Source organism: Amblyraja radiata, chromosome 26 (genome assembly GCF_010909765.2).
Source record: "Amblyraja radiata isolate CabotCenter1 chromosome 26, sAmbRad1.1.pri, whole genome shotgun sequence".
Classification (NCBI taxonomy): Eukaryota; Metazoa; Chordata; class Chondrichthyes; order Rajiformes; family Rajidae; genus Amblyraja; species Amblyraja radiata.
This window is the reverse complement of record NC_045981.1, coordinates 22219548-22236230: the sequence shown is the minus strand read 5'-3', so window position 1 is coordinate 22236230 and position 16683 is coordinate 22219548.

Genomic DNA, 16683 nt, shown 5'->3' with positions numbered 1-16683 from the left:
CATCATGAATATTACTGAAGAACGGTCTTGGCCCGAAATATAATCTATACCTTTTCTCCAGAGATGCTGCCTGACTCACTGAGTTACTCCAGCACTCTGTGACATGTCACCTATCCATGTTCTCCAGAGTTGCTGCCTGACCCGCTGAGTTACTCCAGCACTCTGTGAAACGTCGCCTATTCATATTCTCCGCAGATGCTGCCTGACCCACTGAGTTACTCCAGCACTTTGTGACTATTTTCTCTTGACCCATCTGCCCAAGCCCACTCTCCCCCCTCCTTTCCTATGTTCCTTTCCACCCATAAACCTCTCTCTGCCTTTACATTTCACTCCTCTTTCAAATCTGCTCTACTTATCTACATTCATTTTTCTTCTTCACTTTTTAGTCATAGAATGATGCAGTGTGGAAACAGGCCCTTCAGCCCAACTTGCCCACACCGACCGACATGTCCCATCTAAACTAGTCTCACTCACACGCGTTTGGCCCATATCCATCTAAATATGTCCTATCCATGTACGTGTCCAAATGTCTCTTAAACATTAGGATAGTCCCAGCCTTAACTACCTCTTTTGGCAGCTCGTTACATACACCCAGCACCCTTTGTGTGAAAAAGCTACCTCTCAGATTCCTGTTAATTTCTGAAATATTGGTCATAAATTTGGTGCAAAAATGCTCCAAATCAAGGCTCAAAATGCATCAGAAAGCATCTAAAACCCCTGAGCTTCCTGGACCCTGGCATCGAGGGACTTCATGCTTCGTGCTCGTGATGTGCGCAGCGCGCACATTATTTCACATTAAGCTTTTTGTAATCCTGTCATGCCACCCCCCTTTTTGAAAAGCTTCGTACGGGCTTGCAGTCAGATATTTAGGATAGAGACAAGGCGAGAATTATTCAATCATCGGGTGGTGAACGTGGTGGAATTCTTCACCACAGAAGCAGACCGAGGTTAAGTCACTGATTTTATTTAGTAAGTGGATAGATTGTTCTCTGGGCACAACAGCATCTAGAGCTATGGGAAGAGAGCAGGAGATGTTGATCACCGATGACTACGTCAGATGCTCGAACCAGTAGAAGAGTAAAATAAACTTCTCCAGTCTATTTTTTAAATCATGTTTCCATGTTTTCAATGCTAATTCTGCAGGTTACTGCAATTATGATTATTGATGGTACTTGACTGATAAAAAGAAAGTCCAAAGGATCAATGCATACACCAAGCTTCTCTTTGAATGCAGTTGGGTTGGTGTTAACTTGCAGCAGTTCGTGTTTCACCCCCCGGGCCAGCGTTGTGATGCCCACTTCATCTCCTACCTGAGCACTGGGCCGTACAGGGTCATCCCCCTCATTGCTAGTACATCCAGAAGGTTGTTTGGGCGTGCAATGGAATCAGCGATGCCTCGAGGCTACGTTGATGCACTGCACGGCTCTTGTTCACGTAGTGATGAACAAGCCCATTCATATCGCCTGAAAAGTAAGTGGAAAAGACTCCAAAGTTAAACTGAACTTCCCCGTACACTTTTAACAAGCAATAAAGATTGCCGGGCCTGTGGAGGGACATTGATATATTCATGTTGCCAACCTCTGGACTGATTGTGCTGACCAAGATCTACTCCATCCTGAACCGCCACTGTGGTCCACAATCATCTCACTTACTTGGGCCAGATGTGGGGATCCTGTCTTGCTGGCCCCCCGGGGTTCAATGGTAGGACAGGTCAGTGACTCGGGCCCTGCCTCTAGACTGTCCCAGTAGCAGTGGAATCCAGGCAAGAGCATTGCTATTTGTGATAAACCAAGATGACTTTAATAGCTTTAAATGTTTTGTGATGCTCAGAGACAATTAAAGGTGTTTGAAGACAAGAAAACAAGTGAAAAGAATTTAAAAGGAAATGGGGGAATTTTAGAAAGATAAACCAAAATATGTAAAAATAATGAGAGAAGCATTGAACTAAATCAAAACTATACAAACACATAACTTGATTTCTCTCTTTGTCAAGCGCTCCCCCTTAAAATCAGCGTGATCTGGGACCCCGCACCAGGCCTGACCAGGGAGAAAGAGGCGGTTACCTGTGTAAAGCCCAGGAATCTCAGAAAGACCAGGCCCCACCATTGCATTCCATGGAAACTCCAGCAGTGGGTGAACTGACAAATGTGGAGATTTGTTACTAAATTCCACTTTTCTCCATACGCATCATAAGTGTGTGGAACTTGGAAGTTCATTTTGAAAAGCTAAACATTGATTGCCCCAATGAGAAGACCTAGCAAAAGTCAGGACAGTCTAACTCTATAACATATCCACCACTTTTATGGACTGCTGTGTGCTTCCTTGAGGCAGATTACATATCTGGGAACAGAACCATTGGATGTGCTAGGAATGGACTCGGATATTTCAAAGAACAACACTCAAGTCCCTGTGATCAGATTTGTCTGGATACTTCACCGAGGTAATTCTCCTGGTGTGGGGAACGATCTCAATATAACGTTTACAATCAATAGTGTTGGGATAAACTCTCCCATTTGCAGTTATCACAGAAGCACTGAAGGGATTATTCTGCATCTGTAGAGAGAAAATCAAAGTTACTGTTGCAGGTAGATGACTCTTCATCTGAATTGACAGTTTTGGACACTGAACATTAATCTTTAGTCTGAAGAAGGGTCTTGACCCGAAACATCACCTATTCTTTTCTTGCAGAGATGCCGTCTGACCAGCTGAGTTACTCCAGCATTTTGTGACTGAATATTCAACTTGTTTCTCACTCCACATATGCCCTCTGTCCCACCTGAGTATTTCCAGCATTATGAATCCATTTCAGATTTTCAGCAGCTACATTTCTTTTGGTTTTAATCCAATTTTCATAATACTGCTTGCAATGCTTTGAGTGGTGTACATTGGTAGACTGTGTGACTGAGATATTCAAAATGGCAATAGGATTCTACAGAGAGATCTGATTCTGTGGGGGAATCAGGGTGGGGACACAATCCTAACATCTGGGCGAGGTTATTCAGGAGGGAAATGAGTGGCAACTTTATCATACCAAGGATTATAGAGCATTGGAACTCCAATCCTAATATGGACGGTTGAGCAGCAGACTGTTTAAGACTGAGAATGTCAGATTCACAAAGATAGACACTAAGTGCTGGAGTTACTCAGCGGGTCAGGCAACACCTCTGGAGAAAAAGGATGGGTGACATCTCAGGTCGAAACCCTTCTTCAGACTGAAAGTTAGGTTTGTTGCAAAGTGAGCAAAGAGCTGTACATTCAGGGGGTGAGGTTGGAGTAAATAAGGGGAGTAGAACATCAGGGCACCAAATGAAATGAGGCAACGTCAGATAAAAGGAATAGAGGTAGAGAATATCCACAGACTAACTGAATGGGAAAGTGGCCCTGAAGGGTTGGTGAGCACCTGTTACTGTTACCCATTTAACCCACTGCCAACAGTACAGAATCATTATGGGCAGGGTGCATATTGAATGAAACACCAACTGCCTAGTGAGTGTTGTATCTGATGTTCACATTCACCCTCCAAAAGGGCAAGTGGATGAGCAGCTACTGAATGGTGTTGCATGGCATATCCTTTTGAGTTTCCAAACATGCAGATGGCTTTCAGATCAATATGCACTGATAGCTAGTCTGCATGATCTATTTCCTGGAATTGCAATTAAAAAGGTCTGAGTCATGTAAATATGGAGGGCATGATCTTATTACACATTGTCAATACACAGGCTGGGTTGAAGTGGAGTAGCTCTATCAGCTCTGAGAAGCAAACCTTTTAAAAAAAGGCTGGTTATGTTTAACTCTTTGCTGCCCTATGGTGCTCTTCGGGGTGGAAAGGGGGAAGTGGAAGGGGCGTAGTGCAGAGGATAGCACTGCTGCCACCCAAATCAGAGTTTGATCCTGATTTCCTTTGCTGTCTATGCAGAGTTTGCATGTTCTCCCTGTCACCACGTGGGCTTTCCTAGGTCCATCCTCCCCCACAAGCCCAAAGGCAGGTTAATTGGTTTCTGTGGGTCATACTTAGCGTTGGTGAGTGGCAGGTGGAATTCATGGGCAGCTAAGATAATTTGTTACAAAGAAATAAGCAGGGGATTGAGATTAATGAGGATGCTCTGAGAGCCAGCATAGACTCAATGGACCAGATGGTTTCCATCTATATTGTAAGAAATTCTAAATGAAAAGGAATGTGAAAGTACAGGTGTTTTGCTGCCTAGGTGATGGACACTGATGTAGAAATAACAATGAGGGAAGTGGTTTTGTTGGGAAGGTAACTTAAAATTGCCTTAGTTTTAAAGAAATAAATAATTTGGGCCTTTTATACACTCAAATGTCAAACAGGACTTTGCTGCCAATCAAGTGAATAATGAAGGTACACAAAAATGCTGGAGAAACTCAGCGGGTGCAGCAGCATCTATGGAGCGAAGGAAATAGGCAACGTTTCGGGCCAAAACCCTTCTTCAGTGAATAATGATATCTACTTGCAGTGTTAAATGGCTGTTATGTTCTTACAGTGAGAAAAAAAGGTTTTATTAAAGGAAATACAACAGCCGAATTTTTCCTTAGAAACTCCCACAAACAACAATAGGTTAAGTCACCAGATCATCTGTTCTCAGTTGTTGATTAAAAGTGTTGGCCAGTTTGTGTGTGGCTTCACTCTGACAATAGGGATGGCCAAGAATAGAATGGTTGGTGTAGGAATGGGAAGGGGAGTTAAAATGGTTGGCAACCACGAGATCCAGCAGTCGGCAAACAGAGTGTAAGTATTCAGCAAAACAGTTGCCTAGTCTACACTTTGTTTTGCCGATGTAAAGGTTTCATAGTTTCACAGGAAATGGGGTTAGTAACAGGTGATCATTCTATGGTAAAACAAGAGATGTAGATTTCAAGGCCGCTGAAGTCAAAAACTGGCGTTAACCGCTGAACTAAACTGTCAGTTCAGATGAAGGGTCATCTATTTGCAGTGTTATCTCTGCTTCTCTCTCCACAAATGCTGTCTGATCTAATGAGTGTTTCTTATTTATCTATGAATGGGAGAGTCTAACCCAACACTATTAATTGGAAATGTCATGCTAATATCCTTCCGTACACCAGGAGAAATACGCAGGTGAAGTATCGAGACAAATCTGATCACAGAAACTTGAACTTTGCTGGCTCAAATATCATAGTCCTTGTCCATTCCGAACGCATCAAAAGTTTGACATCCAAACCATATTTCTGGTACTACTGAAGATTTCACTGAAAGCCAGGGTCAAAATTTTCATCAGATGTTAAGACAACAGGAAATTGATACAACTTTGCTCTGCCCCATATTTGTCGGTGTTGTGTGAATGCAATTCTAGATCACGCTCTGAAAGCTCTGACAGTACCATGCTTCTGTACTCTGCGTGGGAGGCTGTTCCTGCTTGAAGGAGCAGTGATCGCAAAGCTGCATTCCAGGACTGGCCCAAGTATCAGACTTCATAAATAAATACTGTTGGCCTGCTATGTTACTCATCTGCCATTCACGATTCATAAGATTGGCTGCTCTGTAGATTTTCTCCTCAACTTTCCATCCTAAGTAATTTGTTTTTTTAAAATATGAGCACTGTGGCAGACAGTTGTGACAGCAATTTGGGGCCTCAGATGAGGACCACACCCTGGAGGCCCATGCATAACATCTGCTTGGATCTGACTCCAAGGGGCAGCTTAAGACAGAAGCTGTACCAACCTACTGAATAAATCACTCGTCAATATGGAGTGTGCAATGAGGTTCATAACTTCATAAGTAATAGGAGCAGAATTAGGCCATTCAGCCCATCAAGTCTACTCTGCCATTCAATCATGGGTGCTCTATCTTTCCCTCTCAACCCCATTCTCATACCCTCTCCCCATAACCTCTGACTCCTGACAGAATCTGTCCATCTCTTCCGTAAAGCACTTAAGCACTCCCTGTACACGTGCTAGCAGTAAGAAATATCCTGCATATTTTTGAGAGATTTTTTGATTAAGCCTTTGTAACTGAACCCAAAATAAATAATGCCTAAAAAAAATTAATAATGCTAAAATGTCTCTGCTCTAGTTCAGTCTTTTTTTTGGAGATTTCCTCCAGTCGATCAAAAATTTCAGACTTGGAATGGGATCCTCAACTCCATTTGTTACCATGGGCGCCAGTCCTCCAATTTATTTATTGCACGGGAGAGCGACGGTATACAAATAGGTGAGGAGGAGGCGGCGTTCCTGCTGTTAGGCATTTAACAATGTTTTTTGATGCAGTTTGCTGGAAGAAACTGCTCTTGCTGAGGTTTAAAATCCTGCTCTCTTCCCATACGATTACATTCCCTAGCAATAAAGGTCTGTGAACCACCACCTCATGATGTCAATCTCCAATTCAGACCTTCAACTACTCCCAAATAAATGATGACCTACTATTCAATACAAGAAGCGCTAAAAAATAACATGTCATTTCATGTGACTGTGATGTCTTTAGACCAGATCTTATCATTTGTGCCATTATTTAAATCCAAATTGCAATTGAATTTATTTGAGCACCTGCCCTTTGATTTTTCTGAATAGGCTGAGAATTGTTCAGTCTGCACTTGGAGGAAATTAAGACTATTTCTTGAATTTAAGAATGTTCTTTTTAATCAGCAGTAATCTCTTCAAAGCAAATAAATTATGCCTTAATCCATCTGAGAGCAATACTATACTGTATGGGAATATTAGAATATAACAATCCTTAATTTACAGCAATTCATCTCTAACCTCCCCCAGTCTTAATGCCCCCTGAGAGCTGTGTGCTCTTAAAATTCTGACCATGCAGGTTGATGAGACATGTTGCTCTATCGGTGACTATGTTCCTGCTCCCTAAGATTCCCTCTCTAAGTTTTTCCATTCCCTCTGCCTCTCATTCTTTTCATTTAAAAATCCAATTATTTTTAGAAAACCTTTGGACACCTGTCCTAGTCGCCTCTCTCTCTGTAGCTTGGGATCAAATACTGCCGATTAACTCTCTTGTTGAAACATCTTGGAACTTTTTAACTGTGTCAATGATGTAATGTAAAATTATATTGTCACTGTCGTCCCTTCCCTAAATGAGCAAAGTAGTTGTGTATATCAGGCAAGAGGTACAGACGTGGAAAACGCATTGCTCCAGATTCAGAGACAGTTTCTTCCAAGCTGTTATCAGACAACTGAACCATCCTATAACCACCAAGAGAGTGGCCATGACCTACCATCTACAGTACCTCATTGAAGACCCACACTATCTTTAATCGGACTTATCTTACACTAAACGTTCTTCCGTTTAACTTGTATCTCTACTCTGTGGACGGCTTGATTGTAATCATGTGGTCTTTCCACTGACTGGATAGCACACAGCAAAAAAGCTTTTCACTGTACCTCAGTACAAGGGGGCACCACTAAACTAAACTACTTGTTACTTGCATTTTTGTTTGGCAATGATTCCAGGTATTGGCTGGACCTATGGTGTCTGACATTGTGAGGAGAGATGATTTTGTAAGGGGGACATTTATGATCAAGGAGAAACTAGAACTTCCTAGAAGAAAACCAAAGCACCTGGAAGAAACCCACGCAGCGGAGAACATGGAAAATCCACTTAGACAGTCCTAGAAGTCAGAAGTGGAGCTTCCTATTCCAAAGAATGTGGGGGGGGGGGGGGGGGGGGTGAGGAGATGTTGTTAGAATTTACCTACTTTTTGAAAATTCAATATTCAAACCATTGGGATGTAAGCTACCCAGGTGGAATATGAAGTGTTGTTCTTCTAGTTTGCAGGTGGCCTCACTCTGGAAGTGGAGGAGGCCCAAGACATTAATGCAAGTATGGTAATGGGAAGGGGAGTTCAAATGAAAAGCAACTGAGATATCCAGTAGGCCTTGGTGGACCAAGTGCAAGTGTCCGGCGAAATGGTCACTGAGTCTGCGCTTGGTCTCGCCAATGTACAGGAGACCACATCGGGAACACCAGATGGAGTAGATTAGAGGAGGTGCACTTGAACCCCTGTCTCATCTGGCAGAACAGCTTGGGTCCCTGGATGGAGGTGAGGGAGAGGGTATAGGGACAGGTGTTACATCTCCTGCTATTGCCGGGGAAAGTACTGGGGGATGGGGGGGGGGAGTGGCTTGAGTGGGAAGGGATGAGTGAACCAAGGAGTTGTAGAGGGAGCAATCTGCAGAAGGCAGAAAGGGGTGGAGATGGGAACATGTGACTGGTGGTGGAATCATGTTGGAGGTGACAGAAATGTTGGAGGCTGATGCGTTGGATGTGGTGACTGGCGGTGTGAAAGGTGAGGACCAGGGGAACTCTATTTTTGTTCTGTCTGTAGGGAGGGGGAGCGAGAGCAGAACTATGGGACACAGAGAAGACATGGGTCAGGGATCATTCTGTGACAGCAGGAGGGGGAAACCACATTTGCTAAAGAAAGAGGCCTAGACTGAAGGGCCTGTCCCACGGGCGTCATTTGCGCGTATTTTACGCGACGTTATTTACACGTCACAACGCGCGCATGGTGCGCATTACACGCGCATGGTGTGTGGTGACATAGGCAGTGACGCGCGGCGCCCCAGGATTTTGGGATGTACAAAATCTTTGCGCGCCATCTGCGTGACACGCAAATGACGCCCGAGTGGAACAAGCCCTTTAGAAGCCTATCTTGGGAGCGGCTGAGATAAAGGAATTGAGATAAGGAGATTTCATCTTTGCAAGAGGCAAGGAGGGAGCAAGGGTAGTCCAGATAACTGTGGGAGGAGGTAGGTTGGTAGTAGGCGTAGACGTAGTTGATAGTATGTCCTCTGTGATGGAGACAGAGAGATCAAGAACTGGAAGAGCAATGTCAGTGTCAGGTGAATTTGAGGACAGGATGAATGTTAGTGATGAAGTTAATGAAATCAGTAAGTGCTGCACAGGTGCAGGACTCACTGACTCTCCAGTGCACTACTGAGGTTGTTTTGCAGTGACCAATATCCTGTTTTTAATATTAAAGTTGGACTTGCATAGGATAGGCTGAAAGATGATTCAGTTTAGATACTTAATATGATTGTGGATTTTGTATAGTAGTTGGGAGAAATTAATTCATTTGGCACCATTGACTTAAAATATGGTGCTGGGCTATTTGGGTCAGGTGGGAGGAAACACTTCCTTACAAAAAAACGGACCAAATCTGGAACACTCTGCATGTGGCAACAATTAATTCAGCGTCCTTATTTTTATTTAGGTGAGGCTATTAACAGTTACGGAATCAAGGAAATCAGATTAAGGTAGAACGCAGCCCTGATTAAATGAAATAGCAGAACAAACAAGGGGCGGATGGCGTAGCTGTCTATTATTTCCCCCTTTCTGTTAACTACAACCCCATCTTCTCTCATGGCTAGACATAAAGAGTCCCATATTTCAACAATCATTAAGTCATAGTCATCTAGCATGGAAAGAGGCCCTTCAGCCCATTGTCCATCAAACATTAATCCTATACCGGTGTTATTTTTATTCTCCTCATCTTCCCATTAACTCTGCCAGATTTTACCATTCACCTCCTATACACTCTCGGCAATATACAATGACCAGTTATCTTACTGCTCTTGCAAAGCAAGGAAGATATACCCAGTATTCTGGTCAATATTTATCCCTATCCAACCTTATTTAAAAACTACATTATGTGTCCATTAACTTCTTACTGTTTACGAAACACATTAGTTTTGGTAAATTATTCACAATTACATCATAACTAAAGTTTTAGTTTCATTGATGCAACATGTCCACTTCGACCATCAATCATCCATTCACACCAGTTCTCTGCTATCCCACTTTCTCATCTTTGACATATTTGGGGCAATTTTGAAGAGATCAATTAACTTACAAACCGTAATGTCTTTAAGAAGTGAGAGGAAACCGAAGCACCCGGAGGAAACCCACGCGATCACATAGATAATGTGAAAACTCTGCACAAATAGCACCTGAGTTCAGGATTGAACCCAGCTCTCTGGCGCTATGAGACAGCAGCTTTGCTAACTGCCACTGTTGATGCCCTTTTGAATTTTGAAGTGACTGCACTTCAAAATTAATTCATTGTTTGTATATCTCTTTAACATAACTCAAACTTGCAAATGGCTCCATATCAATGCAGTAACGCTTCTATAACCTTCATGGTGACCTACAATATAAACCATCAACCTTTGACCTTGCCATTCAAAGGCAACGACTGCACCTGTTTTTTTCCGTGGTAATGTCACCATTGTCGCACCTCTGCGGTATTTAGAAGGGCTTTCTCAAGAAGGTTAAAACCTGTAAAAGAGTAGACTGTGCAAATTAGTCTTGTTTATTGCAGGTTTAAATCATGCTATGAACTAGGCCAGCAAAAAGATCGCCTTTTTATTGGGATGATCATTAATATCCTTTTTTCTCTAAGGACATTTCTCTAAAATATTTCAGTCAGTCAGTACTTCACACTGTCATTTAATCAATACCAGATGATAGTGTTCCCAGATGACATGTTTCTGGGAAATACCGTAGAGTGCACTTTATTGCGGACCTGCTTCCTGGACAAGGCCCGATTGGTTTGTGCCCATTGAGGAAACAACCTCAATCACAGAGGTTAACGGCTTCGGACATCATAAAAAGATCATGGCAAATTTCCTGCATGTACTTCAACTGTTAACTGTGTTCCCCGTTCTCTCTGTTAATTCAGGCACCAGAGAATAATTGTGTTCCTAATACAGCAGCACTGATGTGTTCCTGCCTGTTGCTCTCGCCTACAAAATATTATAAATTAGAGCAACCTTTATATATATATTCAAAAGCTACTTCAGCCAACCAGGGAAGTTAGTTTAGATTAGAGATACAGCACGGAAACAGGCCCTTCGGCCCACCGGGTCCGCGCCGACCATCGATTCCCGCACATTAACACTATCCTACACCCACTTGGGATAATTTTTACATTTACCAAGCCAATTAACCTACAAACCTGTACGTCTTTGAAGTGTGGGAGGAAACCGAAGATCTCGGAGAAAACCCACGGGGAGAGCGTACAAACTCCGTACAGACAGCAACCGTAGTCAGAACCTGGTCTCCAGTGCTGCATTCGCTGTAATGCCCCTGTCCCACTTAGGAAACCTGAACAGAAACCTCTGGAGACTTTGCGCCCCACCCAAGGTTTCCGTGCGGTTCCCGGAGGTTCCCAAAGGTTTTTATCAGTCTCCCTACCTGCTTCCACTACCTGCAACCTCCGGCAACCTCTACCGTTGCTCCACCTTGACCGCGTTAATGTTGTGACTTGGTTGTAAAAGTTGACTGGATAGCATGAGCATAAAGCTTTTCATAGTATTTCGGCACATGTGACAATAATAAATCAACACCTACCAATTCCAAATTATGATGAAGGTGTGCGGTCGGTTTGCTTTCATCAGCCAAGACATTGATACTATTACTAAAACTCTCATCTTGACCACTTCCGGTTTGCATTTTAAAAATGTGTGCAAAATCGGTGCTCTATATCACTTGCATTTTTTCACCACCTTACTCACCGTTCTCCTCCGCTCCAAGCGCACCAAGTTTTGTTCCGATTGGTGGAAGATTACAAAATTTATGAAGGTTTAAAAAATCGTGAGATCAGCAGATTGGTCTTCTCGCCTGTCAGTCACCATGAAGGTAACGCCCCACCCCCCCCCACCCCTCCCCCACAACCCCCTCCCTCTCCCACACCATGGTGGAATATTGCATTGGGGAATGGGTTGCGTTGGGGGACCAGGCCTCCCGTGTGACTGGAGTATTGTGTGCAGTTCTGTTCGCCCACCTGTCGGAAGGATGTGATTGTGCAAAGAAGATTCATCAGGATGTTACTTGGATTGGAGCAATTTATTTACAAGGATGGGTGGATTTGTATAGCCTGGAGTGAAGGAGGCTGAGGGGTGATCTGATAGAGAAACACAACATTCTGAAGAGTATGGATAGGGTAAGTAGTGCGATTCTATTTTACCTCATGGGGTGTCTAAAACAAAAGGGCATGAGTGGTTGGAGGCTTAGAGGAGATGTACAGAGAAATTTCTTTCATTCAGAGCGTGGTTGGAATTTGGAATACGCTGCCCGTGGAGGAGTTGGAGACAAGAAAATTCTGGGTCAGCACTTGAATTGCAAAAGCACAGAATGTTATGAACCAAATGCGGGTAAATGGGACAAGTGTATTGTAGGTAAGTACAAGGGCCGACATGGGCACAGTGGCTCAATGGGATTGCAGCAAGACCGTGACTCTAAGCTCCTGTGATCAAATGAATGCCAACCACCACTGTTGAATGAAAGCTGGCTATTTGCACACAGTATAGGCTGCACCCTACAATTCAGGCTGTGCTCCGTTCAATAGTTTGTGATTTCAGGAGAATATGAAAAGAATTACCAGGTTCAAAAAAAGATCAGATGTCACAGCCAATTGGAACTGAACATGATGTCATGACAATAATGAATCAGAAGGCTGCGTGTTCAAATCACGTCGGGGTCACCAATGTGGTGCGTGGGTCTCAAAAAGGAAGACAGGAGTCAAGTATTTTGAGAGGCACCTTTAATTATGTTCCTCCCGGTTGTTGGGAAGTCCAAACGAGAGAAAGATGGCACCCAAACCCCTGCCTTTAAACCCTCTGGTTAAGGGCCACCTCCGGACTGAACCACTCCCGTGCCGAGGGGTTCGACAGCTATGATGGCGCGACCCTTGGGAGCCGCCACACTGCAGTTATTTAAACCGTTTCATGACTTCACCTTGTTCCAAAGAACTTCACAGCCACTGAAGTATTTATTAAAGTGTGCTTGACTGTTGTAATGTTGGAAAGCTGCAGTTTATTTGAACATCCATGGAATAAGAATCAAGTAATCGAGAGACAAATATTGAGCGAAACACCAGAAACATGTCCTGTTGCTCTTCAGAGCATTCCCCACAGACAGCAGCAGGCCTCAGAAACACACCACCTCTGATAATGCAGCCAGTAATCTGTCCCTGCTTCACTGATGCACCTTCCTGGATGTTATGTCCTTGACCAGTGTGTGGTTTGAAACCAAAACTGTTTGTCTGAGAGCTGAACAGGCTCTTGCTAAGCCAAAACCAGCAGATGGGAACACTGCATGCACCATACACGGAGGGAAGGGCATTTCTACAGTGGTGGCAACTCTTTGCAATATGTTCCCTGCAAGTTTGACATCCATTGCCCATTGTTGTTGTGTTGAAGCTGAATGGCTTTTGAGGGCAATTAAAATTCAACTAGATTATTCTGAGACCAAAATCATATTTAGGGCAGATGACAGGTTTCCAATGTAAACGGGTATTATTAGTGTGCCACTGGACGTTTAGGTTCCCTCCACACCCCTAGGCGATGTGTATTGGTATGTTATTTGGCCCTTCACATGGAGTACAATCGAGAGGGAGAAAATTGAGTGAAATAAGGGGAGAATAATAAATGGGATTAGTGGGATTGATAATGGGCATGGACTTTTCGGGCTGAAGAGCTCACCTCTGTGATGTATTACTCTGTGATTCTCTGATTTTTATGATGATCTGGCACTCATTTGTGCTTCAATGATGGCTCCTTTCTGACCATACTAATGAAACAGAAGTGAGTGTAAAGTATAGGATGTAAAGGTTATATTATCCTGACCCCAATCCCAATCGTGCTTCGTCTAATGGGTAAAGCCACTAATCACTTCTAAGTGTGATGTTTCCCTTAACTATTGATTTTAAGGTCATACAGAAATATTGGAAAGATCTTATTATGGACATTTAATTTAAAAAGGTTTTAAATTACAAAGTTTATTAGTTCCTACAGCTTGATGGTGCCTTGTTACTGTGACTAATTTTGCTGCAAAAATGATAGAAGTCTAAAAACCTGGATCTGGGTATAAATTCAATGCACCGGCATACTGCGTTTAAAATGAGCCCAAAGGCTGGGGTCCAGTGTGGATGAGATCCAGTGTCCAGTGACACTTTATGAACTTACACCGTTTAAATGCTGCAATTGTGTAACATAACCTTCTATGAAGACACAAGAACCTTCAGATTCAGGAATCTTGAGCAAAAATCAATGAAATGGATGACACGAGGTGCCACAAACCAATGATGCTAATGATCTGATAAACCGTTTTTAATTGATTTTAATTGAGGGACAAATATTGCCTGAGACACAGTAGAGAAACCCATGCTCTTCTTCACTCTAGCACCTTGCAATCTTTGGCAACTATCTAAACATAATGTGGTCTGAAAAAGTCCCGACCGGAAACCTCACCTATACCTTTTTCTCCAGGGATGCTGCCTGACCCGCTGAGTTACTCCAGCACTCTGTGTCTATCTCAGCATATACCAGCATCTGCAGTTTCTTTCTACACATAATGTGGTTTAATATGTTCTACAAAAAGGAGCCCCTCCACTAGTAGTGAGCGCTGCTCAGGGTGACTTCGAAAATGTGCTCAGGTCTCTGAATTAGAGATTTGAACGCTGTCTTCCGAGCTAGAATGAGGTATTCTTCCACTGAGCTACCAGCTAACCTAAATGAATGAGATAGCAAACTCCCAATCTCAGTCCCATTGTGTCTCTCCCTCACATCATAGTGGATATTATAAAGGCTGTGTCATTGTGCAGTACAAAGAATGGACTCTGAACTCTCTGTTACTATTGAATGATGCATTAAATAATGACTAATCTGAAAGCATTTTTCCTTTATCGGCCTACTATCACCTCAAAAACATAGCAAGATTAAGAGGACTCATGTCAGCTCAAGATTTAGAAAAACTTGTACATGCCTTTATTAATAGTAGGCTAGATTATTGTAACGGTCTCCTTGCAGGTCTTCCAAAAAAAACTGTCAGGCAGCTACAGCTTGTTCAGAACGCTGTTGCTAGAGTTCTAACAAAGACCAAAAAATTTGAGCATATTACACCAATTCTTAAATCCTTACATTGGCTCCCTGTATGTCAGAGAATTGATTTTAAAATCCTGCTGCTCACCTATAAATCACTACATGGTTTAGGGCCAAAGTATATCACTGACATGCTTCCACTATATAAGCCTTCTGAAACCAATCTGCTAGTGATTCCCAGAGTAAATACAAAACATGGGAAAGCAGGATTTACTATGCAACAAATAGCTGGAATAAACTTCTTGAAGATTTAAGACTTGCCTCAACTTTGACCACTTTTAAAACAAGACTGAAAATTTTTATGTTTACTTTAGCTTTCAGCTAAATCTTAACTACATTGCACTTTTAACTTTTGCACTTTTTATAATGCATTTTTAATTTTGCTTTTCTTTTCTTTTAGTTCTTCTATTTTATTTCATTTTATTATTTCATTTATTGTATGACATGTTTTTATGTGAAGCCCTTTGAGTCTGCCTCGTGTATGAAATGTGCTATATAAATAAAGTTGCCTTGCCTTGCCTTGCCTTTATTGAGACCAACTTTCCACTTGTGGCACAGATGAGTACGCTGCACAGATTGCCAACACTACATTGTCTGAAGTTACTGCTGTTCTTTTGGGGCTGCTCAATGCTAAGAACACATCTGGATTGCCAGAACTGGGTGGATGTGTTGCATTTTTCTCAGTTCCTGTCACTAACCCTATTGCTTTACCTTGTGTTCAGTGATATCCATTGATTCCTTTTTATTATACAAGTGATTCCATCAAGAAACTATCAAGGTTGAAATATTTTGAAGGGGGCAGGAGAAATATCCTTCCAATGACTTCAATATAATCCATCTTCCACAACTCGTGGCAGTAGGAGCTAGCTGTTTCCTGAGCTTCGAAAATCAGAAGGGCACCTTGTGGTAAAACTATCTATAGCGCAACCATTACAGCTTTTATTTCAAAAGCACTTCATTAACTGTAGCACCTTTTGGATCCATGAAAGATGCTTCAAAAACAGGCGACACTTCTACTTTTTTTGTGCAGATCATTTTCCAGATGCTGTCGGAAAAATTGGTGCACATTTTACAGTAATGACAGAAAGGAATGGGACAAAGGAAGATTATAACTCTGAGGGCTAAGGTGATGATCCACAAATCCAAGCACAGGAGAAATGAAGGGAAGTGCATGTGGATTGTTGAGTTTAAGCCTTGTATCTGCTAAAGCAGGAATAGTCCAAGATGGCAACTCCCAATCTTGCCTTTAAGACTCTTGGTTAAGTGATTGAGTACCTCATTTCATAATCAGAACTTCTTCTTCTTTTCGTGTCTTTGAAGCTGGTTGGTTATATGACAGTTTCCCATTCCTTTACACAGTCCTTTGCGTTTTTATTGAACACTGCAAGATCCTTTGGGCTGCACTGGTTGGGTAGTAGGGGGCAGACAAGGCAGAACTAAAAGAGATGTTCTGCAGTGTAAACATCACTGTTGAACCTGAGCATGGAAGTGAGTGGGATGCTTTAAATAAAGCCATATGAGAGCAACATTACAAATAGAATTAGTCTCAGGACAGGTGTATCACCTCACAGATCTTCTGGCACCATGCAAGCTTAAGATAGAATCAGCTATGGCCCAAATGAAATGGATGATAGAGAGATTGGAGCATCATGTTTATCCATCAGCTTTAGTGATCTTGGAAAGTTGCAAGTTTGGGACCTGAAACTTAAGGTCAGGCAACACCATCAGTGATTAAACAGAGTATAAATTATGACACGATTAATTAACATTTGAGCTATCTGTGAAATAGCCATATTGACGGAGAAGGCTTTCAAA